We start from the raw sequence: 6,405 nt of genomic DNA, 5'->3' as shown, positions 1-6,405 counted from the left end.
GGAAAATCATTGTAGTGCGATCACTTCCCTTAAGTATGAATAGAAGCGACCAGTTCCCTGTGAGCTTGTGGCGCAACGGTAGCGCGTCTGACTCCAGATCAGAAGGTTGCGTGTTCAAATCACGTCAGGCTCACTAAAAATGGGCTTCTTACATTTCACCTTCAAGGAAGGATTGTGTTCCCTCTGTGCATTTGTTGAGCTAAGTCTCCTTTGCGGAAACTTTCGATCACACGTGAAGCTTTGCTGTCAGTTTGATTTGTGAACACTGTGTCAGGGAGATGGTGTGCCCAGTGTTTGGGTAAATGCTCAGCTCCCCACAATGTGAGAAGTAAAACACGAACTGTTCATCGCGCGATTTAAACACAGCCTCTTCGGTCAGTTGGTGACAGCGCGATGTGAATAACATTATACCGACAGTTTTACAGTATAATCCATAACCTCCCATCTTTATATTTCAATCCATCAGGAGGTCCCAGCTCCTCCTGTTGCAGCAGAGTGACAGCGAGTTCAGATAGAAATGTTTCCCACCAACAGCAAATTCTTTCCTCTCACTGGACACAGTTAAAATTATCTTTATTCAACATAAGGAGCGGAAACTACAGTCTGACGCCCCCTCCCCACATTAACGGTGAGCCTGAATTTTATAAACGGTGTCACTAAAATACTGTGGCGGACACTGATTTGGTTCAATCGATTTTTTTGCCAAGTGTAATTCACCGAGAGGATGCTGCTGTGTGAGACAGCGTGGGGAATTACTGCAGGGCCTCCTGCACATGGGACACACCGCAACTGATATGTTTCACCTTCACCAGTTTATTCCTACTCTCGGAGAAGAGAAGTTTGATTATTCGGATCATAGGAGGCCGACAGAGAACAGGAGAAGAGCACTCAGACCTTCACAAGCCCATGTATCAGTATGGGACAGTAATCTGTATCTACTGACTGGAAGCACAGCAAATTGGAGTGCTGGTGGGACTATCACACAGGAGAAAACGGCTTCGACAGATCAACTGGAGTGGCTCCCAATGCGCAACTCCACTCACCTCAACTGAATAACTGTAAACAAATTATTCAGTGATTCAAATGAATCCTCAGTTTTGAATCTGCATTGTGTCATGCACCTTCGAGAATGATGTCAAAACACCTTCATTGCTGTAATGGAGTATCCTGTTGGGCAGAATATATCCGTTGTCAAATTTCCTCCATTCTGTTGGTCCAACTCCGATTTCACTCAGAATCACGAAATCCGTGACAGCGCAGACTGAGGCCATGCAGCCCACCTTAGCTCTGCTGGTTCAAAACAATACGTAAATACGTGTCCACTCTGTCGCCTGTTCTCTGTAAATCTGCACGTTGTTACATTGAACATGTCCACCGAATTTCCTTTTGTGTCCATTGAATCTGCCTCTTTGTCACTGTCAGACAGGGATTTACTGGCCCCGCTCCCTGTGCGAAAACGGTCTTCCTAATGTCACTTTTATTTATTTTCCTGATGACTTTAAATCTCTGCCAAATCGTTCTCGATCTTTTCAGGCCTGGGATCATTTTCACTGCATTATTTCCTCTGTCGAAAACCCTCATGATGTGGAAAACCTCAATCAGGCCAGCTATCAGCCCTCTGCTCTCCAAAGAGAGCAGCCCCAAACTTTCCAATCTCCCTTCATTGCTGACATTCCTCAGGACGGCACCATTCACTTCAACCTGGTCAGTGCTGTCTGCAATCACTTCACTTCCCCGCTTCCTGAAGTATCACACTCAGAATTGAGCGTAATACAGGTGGAGGATTCATTCAGACTCGGATTGCGCGGGCCAAAAATCTGCAATACTTGTTTTCACTTTCAACACGTGTTTCCCTTCGCCGTGTTCTCTGCAATGGCGGCTCCGCGCCGTCCCTAATTCAGGCAGTCCGATCTTATTTAAGAAGCGGCTTTTTGAGAAAATTGATCGGGCATTTTTGCTCATGTCAATTTAAGAAATGAGAGTTCGCCTGGGATTGGAACCCGGGAACTCTCACACGGCTGCATATACTAGAAGACCCAAAGCTAGAATCATATCCCAGACTAACGAGCCCCCAGCCATGGTTGCAGCCACCTCCTGAAGCAGCTGAGACTTGTTCAGTACGAAATACATTGTACATTGCTCCCAGAATTGCAAGCAGGGACGAGTTTCAAGAACATCTGCTTCTCAATCTGCCTCCCTGCTCCCTGGACGCTGCTGTTTGTCCCGTTCCCTAGGGACCGGGCTGTCTCCACTGGTGGACAATTGAACCATTTTGTTTCTACTTACAAGCTGTGCTGGTGGAAGCCAGAGCCCATTCGCTCTTCTGCTCTCTCTCTATCTCACTATTACGTGAGGCAGGAGAAGTCAGTTACAGTCATGCGGAGGAAATGGGCAACTTTGAACTTGTTCCAAAGGTCCTGTTAACGGAGAGATAGAAAGATGCTGTGCTGTCCGGACAGAGAGAAATGGACACCGGAGACTCTTCCCTCAGGGAAATTGGTATGAGTGCAGTTTTGTGCAACCTGCTTGGGGTTCAGAATTTGTCTTGACACAGCAATCCTGCAGAGAGTCTTTTGTTACGCGGGCGTTGGTTTCTTTACTGCAGCAAATGCACAAAAGCAGCAAGTCATGTGTTTCAACTTCACCGGTTCATTGCCATCTGAGAGAAGAGGTTTCACACGAGATCAGAAGACAGCGACATAGAACAGGACAAGACAACTCAGAGCTCCACCAGGGTGCCAGCGCAACTGTATAAATTTGACTTGCGTATCGATGTGACATATTTAACTCAGATACCCGAAGTTTTGGGAAGCAAGGTAAGGGAGAGAGCAGAGCGCCGTTATACGGGAAAGCTGCTAAAGATGGCATTGAGTGAATAGGAGGAAATGGTTTCGCTTCTGGGTTATCATCCCAGCATGCACCCGCTGTGCCATTCTCCTGCATTACACGGCAGCTTTTCCAGAGAAGTATTCAGCTTTTCATCTGGCGTGTGACTTGCAAGATCGAGAATGACGTTAAAAGATCTTCACTGCTGTAGTGTCATGTGCTGTTGTGCAGACATGTCGTCAATGTGCAAATATAAATTCACAGAGCAATGTACACTAGAGACTCTGAGCCAGCCGAAACTTGCTCAGTATGAAGTAGATTCCACATTGCTCCAAGTATTGCAAGTAGCAAAGAGTTTCCAGAACTTCTGCTTGTCATTCTGTCCCCGGGGCGCTGATGTTTGTCTCATCCCCAGGAAGTGGACGATCTCCACTGGCGGATAACTAAACCAATTTGTTTCTACTTGCACGTTGTTCTGGGGGGCGGGGGTTGGAGGACAAGAGTTCATTCGCTCTTCTGTTCTCTATCTCTCAATTCCTTGGGGTGAGAGGTATCTGTTACACTAATGCGTGGGAAGTGAGCAACTTTGATTGTGAACTTGCTCCCAACGTCTATTATCAGGGAGATAGAAAGATGCTGTGCTGGCAGGACAGAGAGAAATGGACACCAAGGACTCTTCGCCCAGGTAAATTCACATTGTTGTGCAGCCTTCTTGGTGTTCAGAAATCGTCTTCACGCAGCAATCTTACAAAGTGGGCATCGCCTTCTTTGCTGCGACTGTGCAGCGGTTAACATCTGAGCCCCAAGTGTCCCAGATGAAGAGAATCCGAGTGAAACCTTCACTCACTGACAGTCATCCCCACGGCCCTGAGCTGAGGGACTGCAGGCAGTCCAACACGGAAGGGATGGTTAAAAATGAACCACTGTTGCTCCCTCAGCCTCTCTGTCCCATATAAAGGCAGTGGGACGGCATAAACACGTAGCACCATTCTCGCGCAGGCAGAAGCCGTTCAGCCCATCGAGTCCATGGTGACTCTGTCACTTGTCTCTCTTTGAGGTTATTCACAACCCGTGAAATGCGTACTAATGGTGGGGGACTATGTCTGAATGGTGATACCGTTTGTGACAGACTGATCGGCTTGTCATTCACGTCCGAACAGGCGTGGCGAATTACTGCAGGGAATGGACGAAACTGCAAGGCATGTGTTTCAACTTTATCAACTCATTGGCATTTCACAGAAGTGGTTTTGCGATTTAGTTCATAGGAAACCTACGAAGAATAGGGGAAATCCACTCAGACCTCCAAAAAGCATGTTACTTGAACCGCGTGAGTTTCGGAATGATACTCCAGACCCTCAGGAAGTCGATGCAAAGGCAAGATACAAAACAAAGTTCCATGACAAGGGGCAGCTTCGATTCATCGACTGCTGGTTTAGGGGGCCAGCACACTCTCGCTGTGCCACTCTGCATCTACTCTCTCTGTCGCTTTCCACAGATCCCTCCAGCCTTTCGTCTGGCACACGGCATGCACGTTCGAGCCTGATGTCAAAGACCTCCACTGCTGTCGTGTAATATGCTGTTTCGCAGACGTATGGAGGCTGTGCAAATAGAAACTTTTTTTCTAAATTCCCACATTCTGTTGGTCGAACTGTGCTTTCATTCTGAATCACAGCATGTGTCACAGCGCAGACGGAGGCCATGCGGCCCACCTTCGCTCTGCTGGTTCGAAACAGTAAGTAAATGTGCGTGTCTATTCGTATCATTCTCTTGCCTTCTCCATGTAATTCTACACATTGTTACTTTAAACATGACCACCAATTTCCCTTTTGCGTCTATGCCTCTGTGTAAATGTCAGATCGGGATTTTCTGACCCCAACCACTCCCTGTACGAAAGCATTCTTCCTAATGTCACTTTTAGTTCTTTTCCTCAAGACTTTCAAACCCAGCCGATCCTTTCAGGCGTGGGAGGATTTTGACATTACTTTCTCTGTCGAGACCCCGCATGACTTGGTAAAGTTCCTTCAGGCCAGATTTCAAACTTCCGTTCTCCGAGGAGAGCTGTTCGCATTTTCTAATCTAGCTTTATCACTGACATTCCTCAAACATCGCACCACTCACGTCAACCTGTTTAACGCTATCTCCAATCATTTCACTTCCTTGCTTTCTGCACCACCCGTACTCCAAGGAGCCCAATCTCGTTTAACGAAGGTACTTTTTGTGAAATTTTTGAAAGCACTTTGGTACAAGCCATGAAACGCGGGCTCGTCCTGGATCTCTCGCAAGTCTGTGTAGAAAAAGACCCAAAGGGAGAATCATACCCCGAGACCAACGAGCGACACATCGAACCCCCATCCATCCCCGCCCTACCTCTTGAACCAGCTGAGTCTTGCTCAGTGTGAAATACATTTGACATTGCTCTCAGAATTGCAAGCGGCAAAGAGTTTCCCGAACAGCTGCTTCTCATTCAGTCTCCCTGCTGCTGTTTGCCCGTCCCCAGGAACCGGGCCCTCTCTACCGGCAGAAAATTAAACCGTTTTGATTCTAAACTTTTCTCTGACACCGGAGTGACCAGTGACAAGCATTGCCCTCCTCAACATAGGGTACACAGAAAAGGAGAAGACCCCGCAGACCTCCACGAGTGTGCCATCTCACCTGTGCACATTGGGCCAGTATATCAATGTGAAATAATTATGTCGAAGATCTTTGGAAAGCAGATCAGAAGACGAGGTGCTGAACAGTGCGCCGTCATACGGGAAAGCTGCTAAAGATGACATTGAGTGAATGGGACAGATAGTTTCCCTCCTGGGTTATGCTCCCATCACGCACCCGCAGACATATCTCCGACGTGCAAATCGTATAAACTCTGTCGAAGTTCCCACATTCTGTTTTTCGAACTGTGATTTCGCTCAGACTCACACAATTTCAACACTCGCAATGTTCAAACTTTAACAATATGCTTTTAGATATACCGCTGCCCAGATTCGATTTCCGGGCAGGGAAGAAATTTATAGTATAGCTGTCAGCCAGTACCGGCATCTCCCTGGTGGTCTAGTGGTGAGGATTCGGCGCTTTCACCGCCGCGGCCGGGTTCGATTCCCGGTCAGGGAAGCAGTTTTCAATAGATTTTTTGGCTACCCATTCTCCTTAAATGTGCTGTACAGTTACTTGTTGGTCTTCGGAGTGACTGGCTGTGGCAATGTGTATGGCTCGTTGAAATAGTGTCCTGATTCAGGATTGTTTTTATGTTTAGGGATGATTGCTCCTGTAGCTAAGTTCTTGGTTCGCGTGTGTTGTCTTCCTGGAGACGCTGTTTTGAATATTACCGTTGACTGTTCGCTCTACTGTGATATCGAGAAATGGCACTTTGCTGTTGTTCTCCTATTTTGTGAATTTTATGCCAGTAAGGAGATTGTTGATGGTGTTGTAGGTTTCCTCTAATTTGTTTCAGTTTTTGATGACTGTGTCATCGCTGTAGCTGACCCAAAGTTTGGGTTGGGTCGTTGGAAGGGTTGTTTGTTCGAGTCTCTGCATTGTTGCTTCTGTTAGGAATCCTGATACTGGTGGTTTCATGGGTGTTTC

The 6,405-nt window shown here is 47.0% G+C and overlaps 2 non-coding genes across 2 annotated transcripts; both read left to right on the top strand.

Moving 5' to 3' along the window:
• The first annotated feature begins 61 nt into the window (after positions 1–61).
• Positions 62–133, top strand: trnaw-cca (transfer RNA tryptophan (anticodon CCA)). Its single transcript has one exon. It is a non-coding gene; the product is annotated as a tRNA-Trp (tRNA).
• Positions 134–5,863: 5,730 nt separating this feature from the next.
• On the top strand, positions 5,864–5,934 carry trnae-uuc (transfer RNA glutamic acid (anticodon UUC)). The gene has a single exon. It is a non-coding gene; the product is annotated as a tRNA-Glu (tRNA).
• Positions 5,935–6,405: the final 471 nt, after the last annotated feature.

The sequence above is a fragment of the Hemiscyllium ocellatum genome (assembly GCF_020745735.1).
Source record: "Hemiscyllium ocellatum isolate sHemOce1 chromosome 27 unlocalized genomic scaffold, sHemOce1.pat.X.cur. SUPER_27_unloc_7, whole genome shotgun sequence".
Lineage (NCBI taxonomy): Eukaryota > Metazoa > Chordata > Chondrichthyes > Orectolobiformes > Hemiscylliidae > Hemiscyllium > Hemiscyllium ocellatum.
Note: the sequence above shows the minus strand (reverse complement) of the source record. Positions and strands in the feature narration are given on the sequence as shown.